Source organism: Ambystoma mexicanum, chromosome 3q, assembly GCF_040938575.1.
Source record: "Ambystoma mexicanum isolate Mex_15411 chromosome 3q, UKY_AmexF1_1, whole genome shotgun sequence".
In the NCBI taxonomy this organism is placed as follows: Eukaryota; Metazoa; Chordata; class Amphibia; order Caudata; family Ambystomatidae; genus Ambystoma; species Ambystoma mexicanum.
This window is the reverse complement of record NC_090926.1, coordinates 556,515,583-556,539,293: the sequence shown is the minus strand read 5'-3', so window position 1 is coordinate 556,539,293 and position 23,711 is coordinate 556,515,583.

Genomic DNA, 23,711 nt, shown 5'->3' with positions numbered 1-23,711 from the left:
CAATTGAGTTGAAAATACACTAAGCATTGAGATGGATGAGAACAGGCAAGGCCATTAGTCGCCAGAAGCAGTGGCCACACACTGCATGAAGTGAATGTGGAGCCTTCGGAGAAAGACCATGTTGCTGTATTTCTTGAATAGAACCACTTTATAAAAGAGTGGTGCATCATAGTACTACATAGTGGGGTTAAAGAGAGTTGGAACAAAGCACAATCTGATATAGCATAGATTACATAATAGTACATGCCTGCACAACATATAGGGCCTCTTAACGAGTTGGGCGGTATCCCGGCGGTAATAGCGCCGAAAATGGCCCGAAAATTGATATTTTTACTTCCAGTAAAAATCCCATTTTCCATCCAACTCGTCATTTGGCCAGCCCTTAAATGCAGGGGTAATACCATTAGCACCGCATTTAAGGGGTCAGCCCAAACTCGCATTGTGAAGGTAAAGACTAACAAAGCCATTGATAAGGGCAAATATAACAAGGTCAAACCAGATGGTTCTTTTAAGGAATTGGTAATCAATAGGCACGCTCCAGATCGCTTGAAAGAAAACTAGGGAGTGAATATTAATATATAAATCTGTGTAATAGCAAATACAGGCAGTCCATATAAGAGGGTTCAATGTAGAGTGTCTGCGAATAGGCAAGAAAGTTATTTCAGCAGACATTGAAATCAATCAACAATCCCACATTTTGAGCCTGTCGTGAACAGAAAAAAAGCCTTTTGGGCTGATAGAAGCGCCACCGCCAAGCCTTGGTTTCATATAGAATGTGGCGGCCAACCTCTATAGGTTATAGCCCTTGTTTCTATAAAAGCGAGCACTTAGAAATTTGACAAACAAAATGACAATGTCATTCTTTTTGTTGAACAGCGGTGGTGCAGCCACTTGTATCACCCATTTTTTTTTTTTAAATAGGGTTGCATGCTTGTACATTTTTAGAGGCATTTCAGTTTTGTAGTTTTATGTGACACATAGGGCCTGATTTATGGAGCGTTTTCCTATGGGATTGTGCCATTATACAACACTTCCATAAATCCGGCCCATAATGTTGCTATAGCCAACAGGGCGTCAACGGGTCCTCGGTGACTTAAACTGTAGCAAAATGCTACATGTAAAGGCATTTACACGATGAGCGAAGCTGAGAAAACGCCAGCTGTTTTGGTTAAGGTTTTCTAGTTTTGCCAAACAATTACATATTCCTCAATAGAATAGAATAATAAAAATAATGGTCCTTATTATGAGTTTGGCAGCGAGGTAAAAAAAAATCATGCAGTAGTTTGGTTACCTCCACTTTTTACCCCATCATCGAAATCCGAGTTTGACCTTGAAGTGGAGGCTTTACCTCCAGCATGGTGGTGGCTGTAAACCATCCACTTTAAGGCCAAATATAGGCGAATTTAACATGCAGAATTACTGCTTGCGGTAGATCTAACAAAAATATCCATGGAGTCCTATTACAGCACCATATCACCGCTCTTAATTGTGTGGTATTGTAACAAGACCGAGGGTTGGTAACAGAAAACCATGTTGGCAGTAAATTACTGGATGTACTGCCAAACTCATAATAAGGCCCAATGGTTTAACATAGTGCTTCCTACATCAATGAGGCAAACCAAAATAGCGGAAAACATCAGCATCCTGTCTTTAGAGCTCCGAGAACATGCCCAGGGCTGCTGCATTGATTTTCAGTGGTGCCAATGTTTGTAGCCTACAGCCTTCAAGTAGAAAGAATGGAAGAAACTTTTTACCCCATCATCGAAATCCGAGTTTGACCTTGAAGTGGAGGCTTTACCTCCAGCATGGTGGTGGCTGTAAACCATCCACTTTAAGGCCAAATATAGGCGAATTTAACATGCAGAATTACTGCTTGCGGTAGATCTAACAAAAATATCCATGGAGTCCTATTACAGCACCATATCACCGCTCTTAATTGTGTGGTATTGTAACAAGACCGAGGGTTGGTAACAGAAAACCATGTTGGCAGTAAATTACTGGATGTACTGCCAAACTCATAATAAGGCCCAATGGTTTAACATAGTGCTTCCTACATCAATGAGGCAAACCAAAATAGCGGAAAACATCAGCATCCTGTCTTTAGAGCTCCGAGAACATGCCCAGGGCTGCTGCATTGATTTTCAGTGGTGCCAATGTTTGTAGCCTACAGCCTTCAAGTAGAAAGAATGGAGAGAAATCCTTCATACATGACAACCTTGTGAAGTGACAAAGCATCCTTCATTGAAGAAGCTGCGTATGACTAACACAAAGAGCTTTCTCGCTCATGCAGAATGTATTTCTTTACTGGTCGAGCCCATGGCAACAACACATGTTGCGCATGTGATCATTTTCAAGGGGCCTTTACGAGATGTCTCATCCAAGTCAGACATTACTTGCTGGGGTGGGCGAGGCATAGAATAATGAACCTGTCCATCATACAAATTACGCTATTCTTATATGCACACCAAATGTGAGGTTCATCAGTAATATTAAAGCAATTTTTGTGAATGATCAGCCATGTCTTGAAAATGCCCTGGTTACTTGCCAATACGCTTCATTAATGGTGCTAGAATCAAAGAGGCTAAGGGAGCCATTACAAGTTTACCAGTCCGGGAACTACGGTACTGGTAAGCTTGCTGGTACAGTAGTTCCCAGACCAGCAAACTACAAGTTCTGCTCGTGGGTGCCGGTACGCCCGCCAGGTCTGACCTGGCGGGCGTACTGACACGCGTGAGCTGAGCATGTCGGATGCACTGGCACCATTCTGAATGGTGCCGGTGCATCCAACCTCCCCATTCACATTGGGCCCTATGGGGCTCAATTAGGAATGAGGAGCATTTCATTCAAGCACTGACGAATGGGCAATTACCGGGTCTGCCAGGGCCGTAACGACCCGGTAATTGCCCATTCACGGCCGCCGGGAATTCTCGCAAGTTTGGCGGCAGCCAGACGGTTTTACCAGCAAGGTTACCACCAAACTCATAATGAAGCCCTAAATCTATTACAGAAAATCCCATAAAACAGAAATTTTAAATAAATTGTTCAACTTATGGAAGGATCTACAACTCTCACCACCATCCTCTCCTGCATCCTGTTTTTTCAAACATTCAAATAAACTCAAACTCAAAGAACCATAGAGGAGGAGGGCAGGACAGGAGGGTTGGGGGCTGGAATGAGGAAGTCTACAACTCAAAGTAATTACAATTTCCAGTAAGAACTCAGAGCATGACCTCATCACCCTGTTCCATGACCAAGTATTTGAATCCTCTTTATGAAGAAAAACAAGTGCCAAGAGAGACTACTGGTAAGGTAAGTTGACTTATTTTGTGTTCTTGTGCAATAATGTTATCCTCCCTGCATGTGGCTCAGTAAAAATATGATAAACTGGGGCAAGTTAGCCGTAAAGCGAGGCCCCGTTATTGTCAAAGCAACAATGGGTGTCACATTAGTGCTGACATCAAATGGACAGGGTAGGAGTATGCTTCATACATGAGACCTCGTGGGTCATTTTATGAAGACTAAGTGAGGTGTAAGGTTACAAGATTTTAGTTGTAAGGAGTTATTGAGGGAGGAGTAACATTTGAGGATGGGTGATGGGTTAAGTTCTTAAAGATGTCCTTAGGGATTGGTTGTAAAGTGTGTCCTTGGTTTGAGAGAATGTGGTCCAGTCTGGAGTCTCTTAGGTGAGGAGATGGGCAACCCCTTGATTGTTTGCCTGCAGTATGTCATGTGACCGACTGCATAGAGACCGGATTCTAATCAGGATTTTGATTTGTCCGTTATAGCACCTATTCACCCTAAGGTGTGAGGAGGAAAGCTAGGATGTGATGCCCTTATTGTGTGAGGAGGAGAGGTAGGATTGTGATGCCCTGTGTCGAGGATCATCAGATTGGTCTCTAATGTAGCATGTTGTTTAGGGTGGGATGGGCACCTTTACCATTTAACAGGCATGGCACAGGAATTTGTTGAGTTCCTGTCTTGTTAATCTAGGTTTGTTCATTACGCTCTGGTTTGTTTAGTTGAAGAGACATAGAGATGTTTCCTGAATGTTAGGTGGTTCTCTTCAATGTGAGGATGCTTTGATAGGGCATTGCAGAATTTGGCAGCCAGTAGGGAGAATGCCAGAACTTCACTGGGAGGGCAGCTGAGCCCTTTCCATATTAAGCACAATCAGAAATGCAGAGGGTTAGTAATGTCTTCTTCTATTGATGGTGAGGCGTGGACAAACATAGTGCCATAGTGATGAACTATAACCTTTGTATTATGAGGATTAACTGCCCATTCCGTTTCGAATTCTTTTTAGTTTTCCCATTATGTACTCCATGATTCAGAGCAGAAACCTTTTGCCCAGTGCAGTCTTTTTAGCACTGGTGATCACATAGCCATGGTCCTGTGAGTAATGACAAATAAGGTATGATATGTTGTACGGTGCAGCGTTAGAGGAAGCAGCAATATTTGACAATGGCTCTCAGCAGCAGTTCGACTCTGTGGGCACTGTCCATTGTGTTCATAAGATTTCTTACTTAGGAGGATGATGCTGGCCATGGGCCTATTTCATCCCGCCAAGCGATTGATGTGGTCTTTGAAGGAGCTTGAAAGAAAAGCATCAGTTCAGTGTTGGGAGGGTTGAGTTTTAATCTGTTTGCTGTCCGCCATGAATTTACATGCCAAAGGCATATTTTAGGTCTGAAGAGGTCATTGAAGGATTGTTTCTGAGCTTTCGGATTAGTTATGCGTCATCTGTGTAGTTCAGGGGGGGATTCCAGTCTGATTTATGAGGTCAGATAGATGCATCATGTGGATGTTGAAAAAGATCCACCAAAGAATGCCTCCTTCTATTTCAATATCTCCCAGTCTCCTTAGAAATATGTGATTGCAGACCTTGTCAAAAGCAGCAGAGATGTCGAGTAGAATGAGTGCACTCTCTGAATATTGATCTGCATTGTTCTTTAGTGTGCCTCGGATTAATCACAGAGCCATTTTGGTACCCTTAGATGGTATAAATCCTTGCTGTGCCTCATCCAGTAGGTTTTTTCCATTTCGATGAAATCTAGAAGTTGACCATACATATACTTTTCCGGTAAGTAATGTTTGAGATGGGGCAGTAGCTAGCAAGGCAGTTTGGGTCGGCTGTGGGATTTTTCAGCAGTGCTCTGCTGTATACAGACTTCAAAATAGTGGCACAGGCATGATATTGAGTCATTAATGAAGATTAGAAATATAGGTGTCAAACATTTGTTTTTCTTTTTTCATGTGTTTTTGTTTGGTGTAGATCCATTTAGGAAGTTCCTTCTTTATGAGTTTTTTTTAGGTTTTTCTTTTTTTGGAGTGATGCTATCCTATGCATAAGTATTTCAGTTATCAATGTTGTGGAGATTCTCATCAACTCTAGCTGTTGGTGTATCTGTTGGGAACATCTCTGTGCTTCAAGTAATTCCAATATATTATTGATATGTTCATCTTTCCAGGTTCTGCTCAAGGTGTATGGCCCTCAGATGGCTTCATGATTGGGGGTGTCTCTGCAAGTATTGTGAACAGAATGGATATGTGGTATCCCTAGGGAAGTTGATGACTATGTTCTCATTACGGTAAATGCCATCCACAGTGTGACTAGCTATGTGTGTGGAGCCCTTAACCATTTGTGTGAAATGTAATGTGTTAAGGTTCACTATGAGAGATCTTGACTTGGGATTGTCTTCTTTCTCAAGCCAGATATTTAAATCTTTAAGTATGGTCAGAAATTGGTAATTCACAGACAGGTTGGTGGCAAATTGGTGAGTTTATCTGCCAAGTGTTGGCTGTAGAATTGCGGTCTGTATATGAGGAGGGAATGTTTATATTGAGGTGTGATATATGAAACAGGGAAAGGGAAGAGATTCACAGGCTGGGATGTTGTCAACATCGTGCATTGAGAGGATGGCCAAGACTCTCTGTACCAGTGCTATCCCTCTGTCTCACCCGTTAGTACAATTTTTGCATTTGATCATCTAGCCGGGAAGGAGAAACTTCTGGATAGTTGAAATTGGTCATCAGAGTCACAGAATCATGATGAAGAGAATATCTTTTTGGGCCTCATAGATGATAGATAAAAAAAAAGTCGAAGGAGTGTTTGGTGATTGAAGGTGTATTGATCCGGAGGCATCTGGTATGTATTATTCCATGGTCAGCCTTGTCATTCAGAAGAGGGTTGGTGGCTCGGCACAAAAAAGAACTTTGATCAAGACTACTAGTTCTAAACAGAAGTCATCAACACTCAATAAATGATATCTCTTTACCCATTTGTTGTCACAATGAATATGTCTTTCAATTTACTTAAAACCATTTCATCATACAGATATTTACATGTATTACGTATACTTCAATAGACACCCAATATTATCTTTCTGAATACATGTGTATTCCACAATTCATATACGTTTTTCCCAATGGTACAATTCACCCTTATTTCACTCTCACATCCTCAATCATAATTACCGGGCTCCTAACATCATAAATCTACCATTACTAAACACACAAAACTAATCTAATCAATATATATATATATACATATATATATATTTTGCAATTCTTCTTTACAAATCCATCCTTTCTTTGCTGCATGGTTGGTAAGACTCTCGATTTCTTCTTGTAGACGTTTCATAAATTAAACACTCTTTGTTTGGGAAATCGACAGAAGATGAAACATTCATAGTAAGTAGTAATTTATTGTATTTTTGGAAATCTTTATATCTATGTCAATTAGCACAATCAGGGCCCGATTCCTAACTGGTGTTAAGTGCCGAAAAGATTGTTAAAAACATTAACAACCTTTTCGGTACTTAAGACCTATTCTGAGGTTGGCTCATTCTTCAGTCGGAATGCGCCACTTTCAGAATACATGTGCCGGTTGCTATGATGAGTTGGAAACTAACCTAGTAACCGCCACATTTGTTACCTGCCTCTTTAGGCTGGTATTTTTTGTGGCACTCCACCAGTTTTATATGCGCGACTTCAGTTTTATATGTGCACTAAAGTCGCGCACATATACAGTACCATTGTGGTGCCATTATTCTGGAGGAGCGCCACAAGAAGCCTGCAGTGCAGGGTGTAGATGAACACTTTCTGCAACATACTTTTGGTGTATATGAAAGTGTTCATATACACCCGTTAGGTGCATATGAATGCTTTCATACACACCAAAGTAAGCAGCTTCAACGTTGTATTCTGCAGCACTGAAGCTGCTTTCTTTGGTGTATATGAAAGCGATATACATGGTGCATATGAACGCTTTTATATACACCAAAATAAGTAGCTTCAACGTTATATTCTGCAACGTTGAAGCTGCTTATTTTGGTGTATCTGAAAGTGTTCATATACACCACACGGATGTATATGAACACTTTCATGTACACCAAAGTAAGCAGCTTCAGCGTTGCAGAATACAACGTTGAAACTACTTATTTTGGTGTATATGAGAGCGCTCATATGCACCATGTATATGAACACTTTCATATACACCAAAGAAAGCAGCTTCAGCGTTGCAGAATACAACATTGAAGCTGCTTACTTTGGTGTGTATGAAAGCGTTCATATGCCCCTAACGGGTGTATATGAACATTTTCATACACACCAAAGTAAGCAGCTTTAGCGTTGCAGAATACAACATTGAAGCTGCTTCCTTTGATGTAAATTAAAGTGTTCATACACACCCGTGTTCTCTGCAGCAGTTATGTAAAATAACGAATATGCCGTTATTTTACAAAAATGCTGCCCAGATTTCAGGATTGCACCTGTTAAGCCAAAAACAGGCGCAATGCTGAAGGTGCACTGTCGTGCACTACTAGGACTCCCAGGCCCACTTGAGAATAGTGGTGGAGCCTGGGCGTCCAGATTTGGCACAGTGAATCAAGCTCTTTAGCACGTTCACTGCGGCAAGTTAAGAATCAGGCCCTCAGTGTGATGACCATTTATTTGGAATAGAACTTCTTATGGACAAAATATGTGAGATGGATAAAAAATGACACAGTACTTCTAATAAATACTTTACACTGAACGTTACCTCTGATGGGCTTATTAATATGCCAATCTCCTTAAAATGGAATAACAAGCAAAACTTTATTCCCCACTGTCACAATCACCAGGATTTTGAAGACCCTAGTTGCGGCCAAGCTATTTGTTATGGGAGAATCACTGTTACCCTGATGGAGTGTCACTGATAGAGCATTTCTGAAACTAATATTCATTGGCAGAGCACATGCAATGGCATATTTACTGCTATTTTGTTTTCACTGTGCTGAATCACGATATTCCGTCACTTCTCCCCAGAGGGGAGCCTTTCCTTGTCAGGCTAGGGAGATGAGCCTACAACGCATTATTCTCACTAAGGATGGCACAAAGTGGAACCTCACAGGAAGAGACTCCCCTCTTGGAGACAAGGACTTCTGTTTCACAGAGCAACTCCCTAAAACCTTTCCTCTGGGACTAACAGTATTAATAATTGGGTCTACTAAACATCCCCAAAGAGAGACCTTCAGAGACATATCAGAAAAGCCTAATCAGAGACAATCAAAAGCCAAGAATGTAAAGGAGGAGAAATTTAACAAGGGTAGAGAAAGAGAAACCAGAGACTTGCAACACTCCCATGGATGAACTTTATAATATGATCCAAAGATTGCCAGAAACTATCTGAAACTGAAATACTAAGGCTGAGGAAGCCTATCCTAAAAAAGGGAGTCATTTGCCAGGGCTTTTGTTGTTTTGTCATTGTGATACGGTCAGTGTAGTTTCGTTTTTGGACAGAGGACAGACTGCTTACTTTTGGACTTGGAACCTGATGACGAGCACCCTAGTTAGTTCGGTTATGCAGGCTTCTTTAGCTACTTTTTCAATAAAACCATATAACAAATATCCAAAATTGGACTGCCTCCTTTTTCTGACCTATCACATCACCCAATTCCTAGCAAGTCAATACGAATTTGCATTCCTGTTGGAATTACCTTTATTGGCACGCTCATTCAGATACCATACTCTACACATTTATTGTAAGATATGAGCCTTGCTGGATGCCAAATACTTTGAGAGGTATAGCTATAAAGCTCCCACTGTTATGCTTCGTGGGCATCACTAGTCTTTGTGGCACCGCTGGAAGGGGATCAGGATGATTCACTTTCCTTCTCCCAAGATGGTGCCCTTGTGCGCAACCAGCAGTGTAATTTCCTTGGCATCTTCTGATTTGGCTCTGCCCCCTAGACACAGAAGAAGCTGTTATCAAGCTCTCCAGCCCTCCAGACTTTGTGGCGCTACTCTTCCAAGCTGACGATACGTGAGTTTGTGTGCCTTTTCTGTAACTCTGTCCTTTGTCTATTGCAAGATATAACACTCCGCATTCTATTTTCTTAGTGCTTGTCCGCTCGGTGAGTCCTCTCTCAGCTCTTAGAGCCTTGCCCGGTTACACTTCCTGAAATGCTACTATGTAGCCTAGCAACGGTACTCCCAAAGTTAATCCAGTCGCGAAGTTTGTTGCGCTCTGGTCGCCTCTTACTCACAGTTCTCTCCACCAAAATGATCACTTGGAATCACACCTTCCCTAACACTTTTGGAATTGCCTCTCGAAGCAAAGGATACATCAAGCAGCTATCCTCCCGCTTCATTTCCTGCAACGCTACCACGCTGCATAGCAATGGTGCAGCCATAAGCATGCATTGCATTAGCGCTAGTCAGAGACGTGTAGATCTTTACTTACCGTTCTCCATACTACAGGTTTCCTCTCCATCCATGCTATCCCTTACACTTTGGGAATTACTGCAAGAAGCAGAGCAGATGAACAATCCCCAGATGACATCACAGTAGGGATTCTACATTTCCTGTTTCCTTGGCGCTCTCTGCCCCAGCTGCTGTATCTAACGTCTTTCTGCCGCAATATACAGAACAACGATCTTACATCCTCCCGCCACATTCTGCCTACGAGATTCTCATATCCTGGCACCCCAGTTTATTCCCTCTACAACACATCTATCCTATTCTAAACTACAGATCTATCTATTCCTAATCTCTCCCTTTTACTATCCAGAAACTACATTATGACGCCACCTCCTGAGACAATGACCACTTCTTCATGAAGATCCGAAGACGTTAGCACTCCAGGGCTTGCTTGTAACAACAGAATTAAAGTCAACCACATCACAGGGTTTTCTTCACCAGAGGGTTTCCCTGGGATGCTTGTGTTTCCCTGTGCCGTCCCTCAGCGGGGGAGATGCAGGGACATCAGGGGAATACCTCATAGCAGCAAACTCGCTGCATCTGACCCAGGTTAGTGCCTTCTCTATAATTTGCCTATTAAATCCATTGTTAGATATAATAGCCACAACAGCCTGGTGCCTGGAAACATACACACAAATTCATAATATAATTCTTTGCTAACCTTCTTAGATTGTTCAAGGAAGAAATGGTCACTCAAAGTAATGCAGTTGAATATGAATAAATATATGGTCCACACTGTAATGACTTAGTAAATTGCCACAGGAATTGTGAGGAATGATGAAACAGAATGTAACTATGAACAGATTCATTATTCAAGTCAATGAAAGTGAACTGGCAATACAAAATATCAAAAGAATAATGGATAGTGAAACAAAACAGGGAAGGGCCCAGCCTGTGGCATCCATAGCTCACGCAGGAAGTCCTCGCTGAGATTTAAAAGGTACTCCTTCAGATGGTCGGGATCATAACATTTCCCGGATAGAGTTGGAGGGATGTCCTCGTCTTGGAGTGTTGAGAGAATTGTATCATTACGCTGTAAATTGTGGCAGGAACAGTACTATCAGATTAGAAATAATGTCTCTTCAGCAGGGTTTCCCAAACTCAGACCACATAGATATCGTCCAAAGGCTCTGCAGGCATGTACAGTTGTCATACTAACAGAGCCCTATGATTGGGGCTAAAGGATCACAGTTTCTGGCTGCACAATTCTGTATTTTCCCTGATATAGGCCCACACTGACACCAAGAATGAAACATGCCCTAAGCAGCTTTGTTCAAATCTTGCAGTGGAGCACAGAACACCTGTGAATCCATTGGGGCTGCTGGAAATCAGTCAGAAATCTGGCTGGTACCATTTTCTGTAACAAGGATTCAGTGCATAGAAGATGGCATCATAAGGGCGGATTAGACCCTTACCTATTTAGGAGAAAGGTCTACTTAGCATGGGGAAAACTAGGCACTGGGAGGGGTACTGGGGTAGAACTATACACTTAAAAGCAAGAATAACCATTGCGGCACATATATAATCGAGCTGGGTTTACTGCATGCAAGGATCGGGACAACAGGTTTTCACGTAGTTAGCAAGGTCAGAAGTAGGGCTATTTGGGATACATGGTGGTTCCCAGCTGGAGCGCAGGATTGGTTAGGATTGCCTGTAGTGCATGGGGCTGTTGAGGGAGAAGCATTCCAAAAAAACATACTTCGCCTTTATATTAGAACATGTATTTTTACTTTTGATTATTAGGTGGCGCTTAGGCCCTACCTATGAGCTTAAACTATTTTATTGGAGTACAGCTGGGAGGGAGGTCACAAGTGAGGAGACACACACAGCTTCTGGATGTAGTTTATTTATTCATCATCTCACTTACTGTCCATGGCCATACCAGTACCAATAGCCAATCCCAACTACCGGCCCCACCCCACCCAAAACACATCTTTACTTATGTACACAGTGTGAATAGCCTGAATGTGGCTTGTCATCCTATAACAGTAGTGCAGTACTGTGAGGTCTGTGCATCGGTATGTGCATCCATTGGAATAGTCCTTGTCATGTGTTGTAAAAAGAGCTATGTTTTGAGAGATTTGTGAAGATGGAGAATTTTGAGGGCATTTCGAGCTGAGACCGGGATAGGGTTCCAGAAGGTGGGTGCATGACAAGAGAAAGATTGTTTCAGAGTCCTCTCTTTGTGGACGAGTTGTGTTTCAAGCCAATTGGTCAATTTTCTGTTGGTCAATTTTCTGTGCAAGGAGCTTGTGCCACCAGATTTGTGGAACTAAGACCCCAGGTGTGCTGGTGTGCTATTCATGACTGTTTTGTATTTGATACATGCAGTCTTGAACAGTGTCCTGGTTTGGAGTGGAAGCTAATGTAGTTCACGTAGGATGGGGGTAATTCAGTCAAGTTTCTGTGCTTCTATAAGACATGCTGCAGCATGGTGTACTGCTTTTAAGGAGCCAATTGAGCAGCTGGGAGCCCCGTCAGGAGAGCAGTTGCCCCATCGGTGTGCGAGAACATAAGGGCCTGAACTACGGTCCAAACGTCCTGCAGCGGGATGAAGGGTTTGATTTTGCGAAGGGTAGATCTTCTGAGCCCGGCTATTTGGGCCTTCTTGGCTATGTGTCTCTGGAACCACAGGCTGCTGTCAATGGTGAAGCCCAAAGATTTAGCTGAGTCTAAGAGATGTGGATCAAATCATTGAAGGTGCATATCATTCAGTTATTGTTGGACATGTTTTTTGTAGCTGGTTGACCAGTGAGGACAAATTCAGACATGGATGGGTTTAGTTTGAGGTAGTCAGTCAGCATCTAGGACTGGATGATGGCTAGTTAATCGCAGAGATGAATGATGTCCTGCGTGCTATTTACTGTCATGTACAACTGAGTATCGTCTGCGAATTGGATGGCTACATTGGCATACCAGTACCAATAGCCAATCTATGAAGAGAGTTCCCAAAGGCTCAAAGTAAAGGTTAGAAAGGATTGGTGAGAGGATGGAGACCTGGAGTCAGTTAGAACAAGTTCAATTGAACAGCCTGGTGTCTGCCTGAGAGGTAGGAGGTAAACCAATTCAGGACAGTGCCATAGAATCTAATCCTGTCAGCAAGGAGGGAGAGAATGTTGCAGTGGTCAACAGTGTCAAATGCAGCCAGGAGGTCAAAGAGGACAAAGAGGCATGAGTGACACTTTTCTATGATCCGGAGGGCATCATCCACCACCTGGATGGTGGCTATCTTGATGCTACACTTGGGGCGGAACCCTGACTGAAAGTCATTCAGGAGGTGAAGTTGTTTGATTCTGGCGAGTAGTTATATAGTAGCTATTTTTTCCAAGATTTTGCCAATAAACGGGAGGTTCGTGATGAGCCAGTAATTGGCTAGGTCATCTGGATCTAGGCTTTGTTCCTTAAAAAGAGGTTGTATGAGAACAGTTTTTAGGGTGTCCAGGAATTATCCTTCTGCGAGATGATGCTGAGGAGCACAATGAGCGCCAGGCCCATCAATCGTTTAATGATGGAGGCCGGAATTATATCATTAAAGTAGGAAGTAGGTTTGAGGGAGGAAATCATTTTTATGAGATCCAGGGGAAAGAGAGGAGAGAATTTGGTCCAGAGGGGCAGTTTGCATGCTGGGGTGCAGTGGGTGTTATTGCTGTGAGAGGTTGATTCGATGGTCTCCCAGATTTTGTCTATTTTTAAAAAAAAACAAATGTGTTGATTCTATTGCATTTTTCCTGAATTGCTGTTAGCTTGGGGTGGGTGAGAGTTTGGTACAATGCTTTCCTACTTCAAAGAGAGTTTTGCTCCTGTTGGTGTCTGCTGCAATGGTGCTGGAGGAGTAAGCAGCTTTTGCCTCGGTAATCAGAATCCTACGGTTTGCGCAGAGAGATTTCAGTTTGGTGAGGTCTCCAGAGTTATGGTTTTTGTGCCACTGTTTCTCTTGGGCTCTGATTGAGCGTTTGTTGGAGTCTAGCTCGGGGATGTACCATGGAGCAGACAGTTTGATCTTTGGCTAGCTGGATTTTAGGGAGGCATGAGTGTCCATTTGTTTCATAGCAGAGTTTCGGAATAATTCCAGGGGCCATGTGGCAGTCCCTTTGGTGGGGAGCGCAGCAAGGTTTGCTTTCTGGCTCATTAACCTGGAAGGTTCTGAATGAGCAGCATTGAGTGAGTGGGTGTTTAGCCTGACCTTTGTGAGCCATAGTCGAGTTGGTGACTAATAATGGGATGGCGGCGTGGTCAGACCAGTCAAGTGGAATGTGAAGACTAAGTGTAGGGTATCGCCAGGGATGTCATTTAGCGGTCGCCAGCGGTTGCAACCCCTGAGGTCTCCCTTGCTACCCCTAAAAAAAAATATATATATATATATATATATATATATATATATATATATATATATTTTTAAACAAATTTAAGCTCCTGGGCTGTGGCCAATACCATGGGTCTTTGTTTCTAGAGTGGCTGGCTTTCTTGTTCAGGCTTCTTTAAAAAAAAAAAAAACAGGGGGTTCCACAAGTGTAACACATTGAGCAGTGACCCTATATAAAAAAAGAATAAGAATAACAAACATTTTGTCTTTCTGAATTCTATACAATAATTGCTAGACTCATTTAAGGTTTATTTCAGGCACAGTTTAGGGGGTGAGTCACTGATTTAGTCTGCTCTTAAACACCACAAATGCAGAATACAGACAAAATCCTCAAAAAGCATTTAGAGTAGAATAAGCATCCATTTCGGACTATGTATTTTGCTTTCCACAATTTGCGGTTATAGCTTGTTTTTTTCTGCCGATACATATGGTGATCCATTCTTGTATATAACGTTTATCACGTTACAGTGATATTGTAACCATACCTTTCATAGTGTACTTAGAAACAATGCTATGTGATGCCACTTCCTGTTTTGTCAAGGGGTAAACAGCCGTATTCCATAGCTTTCCATGATGGCACTTCGGGGTGCGATCAAATTGTATCGCTTCCTGTGATTTCATTAGAGGGCAAGGGTCATGTGATGTCACTTCCGCTACTCCTGGCATTTTGGTGAAATGACATCCCTGGGTGTCGCCTTTGTTGTGCGTGGGGGAGAGCACCATTTGCTTAACGTCCATGGAAGCGGTCAGTGCGAAAAGTGTGCTTCAACTTTGATTGTCAGCTTGTGACTCTGGGACATAAAAATCACCAAGAAAGACATTACTAGAATGTGCTAATTTGGTAGAGGAGAGTAAGTTTAAGATGTCTGCAATGAAAGCATCACTCCTGTGAGTTAGTCTGTAGATGAGGTGGAAGGTGATGATTTCTTGTGCTATAAAGGGAACCGGCAGACGAGTGATTCAAATTAGCTTGTTCTGGTAAAGGGGATGATGGACCTAGCTCTATCAATTGGTAGCATTACACTCTGGCCTGCCAGTGTTACTTCTAAGTATTCTGCTGAGAGTTAATAGCTCCATTTCAACCAATGGGCCTTCAGCCAGTTGAATAATATATATTGTTTGCACTGAAGTCTTGTTAAAAGCAAACATTGACAAAGCCAGCAGTTTTTGCTTTTTACAGACACCCCTATGTACAGGTAATCACATAATTTTCCAAGTGTTGACATCTTGTGGCCAGGTAGTACTGTTTATGGCAGCACCTGGCAAATGCCTATCCCATGCCAAACCAAAAGCCAAAACATTTCTCTTTGCCAATGTTTTTTGTTTTCATATTGTCTCATTGGGCATGTTGCCCAAATAGCGGACAGGAAATGCTGCATACAAGACACATTTGGCAGATTATAGTTGTGTTTAATACTGGTCTTTATTGGGTTCAGAGAAATAAAATAAACTGCACAATTATGCAAGCTCATTTTAAAGCTATTGAGGGCTCAAATTACTGGATTCCCGAGGCAGGGGGTGGAAAGGACACAATTGTGGTATGTATCATCCCCTGTTGATTAAGTACCTCTTCCCTCACTGATACATTACCTCACAGCTCTTCTGATCGGAGGGGCCTTGCAAGGAAAAAAGCATTGACCACTCATTGAAACAAGCATTGGCAATGCTAACAGTTTGGGCTTTTGTGTAGGCATGGGGATGGCACTTGCCTGGCACTGCTGTATTGATATCAACTGACCATTGATGGTAGCAGCTGCATAATGGTGCATGTACCTGGGCATTGAATAGCAGTGCCTAGCAAATGACTAACAACTATATACAAGCCAAACATATTGGATTTGCCAATTCTTGTTTTTAATGGGACTTCAGTGAAGGACACACACAGTTCTCATAAATCGGGTGGCTGAAAGTAGACATGGTTAAGACATTTTTATTACACGAGTAGTAATTTTACAGATCTAATTAAGTCCTCAATTCTCCAAAGACTGCATTGAAAAAACACTGGCATGCATTTCGAGCGCAAAGTTGGAGGATAAGTCTTGATTAAAGCTAGCTCAACGGGTTCCCATGAAGAGGTGTTTTGGGTGGGGAACTGGGTAGAAATGGCCATAGGTATTAACATGGCAACGGGCGATCAATTGGTGGGTAAAAAAACAAACATAACACCTACAAGCTTTGTTTCCTTCCACATATGCCACGTCTCCCTATCTGCCCTCTAAGGAAATAGTTTCAGCGTATAGGTGGCTCTGCCACTTAATAGCCCAAACAAAAAAGAATGTGCACCTGATATGACAAGCATGTCACCATTCCAACTTCCCAATTCCATGTTCAGTATGCAGTGCTGCACTACTGAGGCAAAATAGCAACATAGAGATTAACAGAGCAATACGAAATGCATCAATCATTTCAATGTATACAATGTTAATGTCAATGTTAAAGGATATTTATACCGCAGACTATCACCACCAGAGTGGTCCCCTGGTGCTCTGGCGGATCTGAAAAGCAAGAGGGCAATGCAAGTTAGTAGGACTGATTGGGAAAAAAGAGCAAGCTGTGATGTGCTTTTAGCAGCTTCTGTGCAAGGCTATGTGTGGTTGGTTTTGTTGTTGCAGTGTAGTGAAGTTTGTGCAATTTGTTGTGCTGCAGAGGTATGGGTGTGTTTAGTTCAATGTTTGAGAGGTTCCAGCCCATGACTCCTTATCACATTCTCCTTTCTTTGTTGCATAGAAGTTGTGCACTGTGAAAGATATATCCTGCAAATAGTCATGACAATTTCTAAACAGAAATCTGGTGCAAAAGTGTGTATTTGAGTTTGGTTTGTTCTCAGGGACTGATACGTTAGAAGGAAGAAGACCTTCTAGAACCTTCAATATTGCTACAATCCACGTGTCTGCTTTTCTTCCACTCTGTTCCTGACATCACTCCCTCTTGTTCCTCTATTTCCAGTCCCGGATCATCCTTCTCACAATCTCTATTATTGGGCAACAGCTCCCCCTTTGCATTTCTGAGCTCCCCTCTTTTGCTTTCCACTCCTGACTCCTTCCGTCTTCTCTTTCTTATCCCCTGTCAAGTTAGGAGATCCCATTTTCTTTTACCCCATCTCCATTTCTGAGTCATGATTCGCCGTCTCTCCCTCTTCAAAATAAGGTCCCTTGTGTTTTCCTCCACTCTTGGGATCCTTCCTTAGATGCAAACCATCCCTCTTGATTTTTTCTCCAAACCCGTGGTCTCCCCATTTCCATTATCCTTTTTCTCTCTCCCCTTCTAAGGCTTGAGTCCTTGGAGGGTCTTTGGTGAAGGCCATTGGGCGGTGCCTCTGTCATCAACACAATACATATCAGACCATTTGCAGATCTGATCCCAACTAGAATGGCTAAATACAGGTTTCGGTATACCATCGACCGTCGGGAAAAGTAAAGTGTTGGAGACCATCTTGATTTGCAATCCCTGGCTTGGTCAAACAGATGCAACTTGGTCATTTTACTGCAGATCATCTTTTCCATTTAAGCATTTTTGCAGACTGGCATATATAAACAATGACGTCATGTGGGTGTGCCTCGTGCAGTGAAGACCAAGGTGGGATCGCCAGTTCAGAAGCGGACTGGCGCAATAAGTGATCAGGGTGCCTCTGCAAGACCTTACCACAGAATATTATGCTGTGGAAAAGTGACCCCCATCCAAACAGGGCAGTCTGTACTCACGTCTGTGGGGATATCATGCTTTACTGTATGCACTGTATGCACACTTTGCTGTTGCCGCTATCTCTATTGATCATGGGAACTATGAGATCATGTGCAGTCCTCTAAAACATGCGTTTTTAGTTACTATTAAAAATATTGCTGGTGAATGAAGTTTCAACCTTTTTCTGGAAGAACTCCCCACTTACATCCCCTCCCACTTTCATTGCCTGAGGGTTCATCGGTGCAACCTGGGGTTGGTTTGACGACATTTTCTAGGGCTGCTTTTGATGAGTCCCGCACTGGGCAAAATATGGCAATTGTTGGATAGAAATACATGTATATGAGCAGACCTGAGTGGTTTAGAGATACTGCCAATGCAAATGTATCCTGCTGGTAGGTCCACCATTGTAGTGTAGTACAGTTCGACACTAGAACATATTGTAGGACAGAAGAGGAAATGTGGCGCTAGCGGTTCAGAAGTTATGGGATACGTGAAATAGTTCACCGGAAAGCAGGCTACACAAATAATTAGCCAGTTTGACGGAATCACATAGATTCCCAGCGCCATGTATTTGGTGGCCAAACCTGCGGATTGTTTTAAGGATTGAGTGGTGTCTCATCCCTCCATGGATTTTGCTTTCGAACTGTTCTCTTAATTCGATTTTTCACAAAACAATTACCATTTTTAGGTTGTCAAACCGTAATGGGAAACCGATTTAGCAATTAAGCAAATTGCACGCTCACCGCCCTCACCTTTTCAACCATATGCTTCGGCGGAAAGTACGTGTAATAATATGCATAATGGATTCATTAAGAACTGTACAGATGGTTTTATCTCCCACTGAATGTCATACCTAATTGCGTGTGAAATGAAGTGTGAAGAATTAGAAAAAGCAAAACAATCATCAATATGAAAACAAACCAAACAAAAGAAAACAAACCGAACAAAAAAGAAAAAACAACGCACAGACTCATTGTAGCTTTAAGTGTTAGATCGTTCTAGGTTATTTCTCCCTGTGCTTAGGATATTACAAAGGTCAGGCATCATGAAACATTGTATTAGCGGGGATCAGGTGTTGGTGCGACACAACCGCTGGGCTGCAATGGGTATTCATGATCCCATCGAGTTAAGGATGTGTTGCAACACACGGTCTATGAACCCTGTCACAGCTAGTCTATGTCGGGCAATAATGCCAACATAGCATGGGATCTCCCATACACAACCAACATGGCCAAGCACACTCCTGCTTCACTTCTGCACAATGTTCTCACAGTATGATCCATTCTGCCCCGGATCACACTCCTAGTCAGCACCTATCTGATCCTGGTCTGCACCCCTCCACACTTGCGTCTCTGCCTTGTCGGCTCCCAAGTGGGTCTTCCTGGTTTGCTTGCTTCAGCGGATGGTCTTGGCCCACTCCCTTGTCTCATGCTCCAAGCCTGCACCCCATTATATTACACTAATTTAGTCTGCTCCTCTCTTCTCCGGATCCATCCCTTTACTTATAATCCCCACGAGCTCCCCTTTTATCTCTCCCCCAAACAAATGAAGTTTTTACACACAACTGTTTATGCATCCTGACTTCTCCAGTGCCTGCATCATTCTCCCCCAAACAAATGAAGTGTTTACACACAACTGTTTATGCATCCTGGCTTCTCCAGTGCCTGCATCATTGCAACATCGCAGAGGGAAAGGAAAGTGGGAGGCACAAAAGAAAGCAAATTAAAGAGAATAGGAAAAGAAAAGATGAAAGAAGAATTAAATATTCTTGAAAACAAAGTATACGACAAAGAGAGGATTTGTGAATGTGCTGAAACACTAACAGAGATGCATCAATGGTTTGTGCCGTAGCTGCACCATTCATCACAATGCTTGAAAAGTATATTTTTCAAACGGGAAGTAAAAGTTCTAAAAAATGCTCTCGATTTCATTATACATTGCTCCTTGATCATTGTCGCTGTACCCAAGTACTAATTTGAACTCTCTTAACTCGAGGACGAGGCCTCTGCAGGGAGGTCCACAGTGTCAAAATCAACAATGCAATCCATTGATGGTAGTGGCTTTCCAAAAATCATCCCTGTGGCTACTGACCACTCCAAACCAGTTTGCCTCTAGGAATTGAAGGTCTAGTTCAGATTCACATTTGGTTAGCAGAAACATCCTGTAACAAGGCAAACTAGCCTTGTAAAAAGGTGATGGGAAGCGCTCTCAGCCAGGAATGGGAAACCTACCAGGGAGAAATCCAAATCCAGACCTACTCCAGAGGGAGTGGGGGGGGAGAAAGAGAGAGAGAGAGAGAGAGAGAGAGAGAGAGAGAACAAAAATGCATTAGCGACTCGGGCACTACACAACAAAGAGGGGAAAACGCTGCAAACCTATGCTGCAGCACAGAAGGCCTTGTGGAGCTGCAGAATAGAGCAGTCAAATCTGCAATACAATTCAAAGTCATCTAGACCACTAGGGACAAAGAGGGGGAGAAGAACCCAACCTCCCTACGCACAGGGAGACCACAAGAAGCCAGGTCCTGGAACACGAAGATGGACACCGGTCATTCCATGCTGCCATCCCCGTTATGTGGTGAGCCCACACAGAAGAAATGGATGGTGCTTATCTTGCTACTTGTGCATGTTCACACTACACACACCGGAGTGTGAAAGACAGGGCCAGGTTGGCGAGGGAAAGAAATCCAATCCTAAACAAGTGAGGGGAATATAAACCAGTGCAGGGAAGAGAACAGGAAGTAACAGTGGCTTGTGGAGGCAAATTGTGGCAAAGGGGAGGCATTGGCTAGAGAGTGGAAGTGGTACTGTAATGTACGTGTGCATGTTTATGTGGCAAATGTATAAAGAGGTTAGAGCAAGGAGTGCTTGTGATGTGAATGACTACTGGGTTAAAGGAGGGTGAGTGTGTAGTAGTGGAGGGAGCACTAATGTGGAGTAGGGACTAGTAATGAGGAAGGAGTAGTAATGTGTGGGAGAGAGGAGCCGTGTAGAAGATGGACTAGTAGTGTGCAGTAGGGAGGAGTTGTGTGAAGAAGGGAGCAGTGACAGCGATGTGAGGCAGCGAGACATAGGAGGAGTAAGTACATCGAAGGGCCAGAATATTGGTTGGAGGAGCTAGGTGAAGAGGTGGAATAGTAAAGAGTAAAAAAGGGAGCGGTAGGAGTGAGCATGGTAGAATGGGGCCTGAATCAACCAGGGCACTAAGGCACTATCCCAATTCCCCATTAGAAAATGATATATTCGACATTGAAGGATAGTTAGGAATCCCCAGAGTTTAGAGAGAGAAATCATGAAGTGTTTAGGATACCACCTCTACTTGTAAGTCTGAAGTAGACAGTAGATACTAATCTGGGTTCAGGTATGCCTGGGTTAGGATGGAGATTCTACACTAGACGACAGAGCGAGGGACAGCCATAGATCCAACAAAATGTTCAATAAAGACCCTTGAACCGCCTCTCAGACTGGGGTGGTTTCTTGAGCCACCTGCAACACATAGGGCCTCATTACGAGTTTGGAGGCAGCCATGACGCTATTAGTGCCATGGCTGCCTCCAAACCCGTGTCCATGTCCGGGTAGTCGGAATGGAGACTTACCGGGTCATTCCAACCTTGGAGGACCCGGAAAGTACCCATTCTGAAAACCATTCCCCATTCCCATTCAAGCCCCCATAGGGCTCCATGGGAATGGGGAAGGAGCTAATAACGGGCCTGCAAATAGTGGGCCCATTATTAGCTCCCTGATCCCCTAGTGGCTCCCGCTAAGGGCGGCTGGTAAAACCAGCATGCCTTAGTGGTACCCGCTAAGGGACCTCGGAATGCAGCGGTAGGGAGTTAACAGCACCGGCATCCTTACTGGTGCCGTTAACCCCCTACCGCCGTACTCGTAATGAGGCCCATAGTGTTTGAAGTGGAATCCCTAGACCATAATATAGAGGTCACCCTTTCATATCCAACAAGTTTACAGTAGTGATGATAGGGAAGAACACCAAGCTTCCCACAAGAGTTACAGCGGGAGTCGCCGGATCTGACTTTACTGAAGTTGCTGCCTCTCCCAGAAGACAGGCCATTGTTTGGACAAGATTGGAATTGGCAATAACAGAGGAAGGATGGCCCCAAAATCACGGATAGCCCACAAGTATTCCCTGGTAGTGGATCAGGTGGCATTGACTGTGACAATCAGGTAGAGGTCCAGGTGATCCTGTTGAACCCATGAAACATTCCATTTAGATAAAAACCCAGTCAACCCATCACCCTTTTGATATGTGAGTCGATACTCATCCCCAATATCGAAGAAGTTGCAACCCTGGAGAGTACTGATGGAGACACAAAGCAAGATGAAAGAAGGACATGATGGAAGTCCAAGAACTATAAAATCCATCTCCTGGCCTACCAGGCCATGATTTATTGAAATGTGCAGATACACAAAGAACCAACCCACTCAATCAAAAGAACCAAAACAGAGACAAAGCAGTTTTGTGCCAGCTGTCCCGTGTATAAGAAAACCTCACCGGATGATGTACTCAGGGCACCTTCACAGCCATTAGCAGTTATAAAGATACATTTTCACTTTATCAATATGGACACAGCTGGACCTTTAGAACCATCTAAAGCAGGCAATTGTTATATACCGGTCATCATTGACCATGTGACCTGAAATATGGAAGACTTTCAGTGCAAAGTAACACTACTAAAGCTAAACTAAAGGTACTCAGGAGAATATCCCACAATCCCCAACTGGGTTCTCCCCTTATGAACTGATGTATTGGTGAAATCCCAGAGACATCCTGGACAACCTGCAAGAAGAGTGGGAAGGCACAAACAGCTACCAATTGGTGGTCATCCAATGATCAGAAATAACAGAGAATGTATTGGAAAAATCTGATAGTTGGTACAAACTCATAGGAAGGAGGCTCAGAGCAAACAAGAGAGAGAATGTACAAAAGAGAAGCTCAATTGAGTACTTTCCAAAAATGGGGATCAAGTGATGGTTCTATTCCCCACAAGCCAAAACAAACTGCTAGCCTTGAAACATTAACCATACACAATCACCCAAAATGTTTCCACACTGATATTTAAAGTGCATCAGGCTTACATGCGTAAGCTGTCACAGTTGTGCCACATAAATAACCTCAAGGCCTATGAACCCACAAATGTTGGTGCTGTATGCAAACAGTGCAAGAGGACATTCTCTTGCAGCTGGAAGTAAACAGAGAATCCATTCGAAGTGAAGTGAGCATCAGTACCTCGTCCCACCTGGCCCAAAGATAAGCTGGCACAATCTCCACCAAGCTAGGCCGAGTACAGCAGGATAGTCTACAAAATACACACCCCAATGGGAAATGTAATTTGATTAAGGCCCTACTGATTACGGGAAGCCCAAAAGCAAATTGTTCGCAATGAACTAAAGTACAGGGTTGAATGTGGTTTGATAGCGAAATTGCACAGCAGATGATCATTCCCAGGGGTGCTTGCGCCCAAACCCAACCATACATGGAGATTCCTCAGCCACGTTTGATAGTAAAAATGCAATATTCCCACTTGACATATAGCCCATGCTGCAGATTGCTGAATTGACTGAGAGGTTGGGGATGGAAAGATTCATTTGAACGGTTGATCTCATGAAGAGCTACTGGAAGGTTCCCCTCAGTGAGCAGGTTAAAGCCAAAATGTTCTTCTCAACCCCAAATGGCCTATATTGATTCACAGTGTTACCCTTCATCCTCAAAGGGGCAACCACCACATTCCATATTGTGATGGGCCACGTCCTGGCTCGCTGCCATACAGTCATAGAAGCCTATTTAGATGACAATGTGATCTACAATACAAACTGAAAGAAACACCAACATAGCTTTGCCACCATCTTTTACCAGCTGAGAAAAACCTGCCTGATGGCTAACCACAATACATGTCATCTAGCTAACACCTCAG